We start from the raw sequence: 807 nt of genomic DNA on the forward strand, positions 1-807 counted from the left end.
TTTTTTTTAAATCAAACCATTCAAATGCAAGAATTCAGATGAACCAAATGAAGTCATAATTTAGATTTGAAAACCTTCCCTTAAATTTGTAAAATCAAAACCATTTTTCACAGTGTAAATTATTTCTCATTTTAGTTTTTTCTTTTTTCACACATATTCTCTGCCAAATTTACATTTTTAACACATATTAAGACATAAATTTAGATTCTATTCCCTTTTTATATTTACAATTTTAACTACATGTCCAAACTTCAATATGGATTGCAATTCAAACCAAACTTCAAATTTTACAGTTCAAATCAAATTGATTTAAATTGTTACAGTTAGAATTAATGAACCACATGAGGCCATAGAGTCTTTTTACGTTGAAAAACTGTAACGGAATTTTTGATCCCCTATTTATTTTGAGAATTCGAATTAATTTGCCAAATTCATAATATAATGAGATTCTGCGAGTGTGATCTAATTATGTACATGATGCGAAGGATTGCTCAAACATGCCTAATAACATACTAATTAAAAATTCATGGTGAATAAATGTTAAAAAATTAAGTTTGGGGGGCATTTTGTGACAATGCATATAGTTTGGGGTTAAACATGTAATTTGACCTAACTAAAAAAATCAGGTTTGATGCACTGTTCATTGAGATGTTACTTTGTAGATGCCAGAATGTTCCCTTGCAAATGCCTCAATGTTATCTTGTCGTTCAGCCACAAGAAATCACAATTTTTTAGGATTTTTAAATTCCTTTTCTACCCATGAACCTTCAACACTGTTATACCTCCTTAATTACATCTTTGCTACGT

The sequence above is a fragment of the Morus notabilis genome, unplaced genomic scaffold, assembly GCF_000414095.1.
Source record: "Morus notabilis unplaced genomic scaffold, ASM41409v2 Scaffold2143, whole genome shotgun sequence".
Lineage (NCBI taxonomy): Eukaryota > Viridiplantae > Streptophyta > Magnoliopsida > Rosales > Moraceae > Morus > Morus notabilis.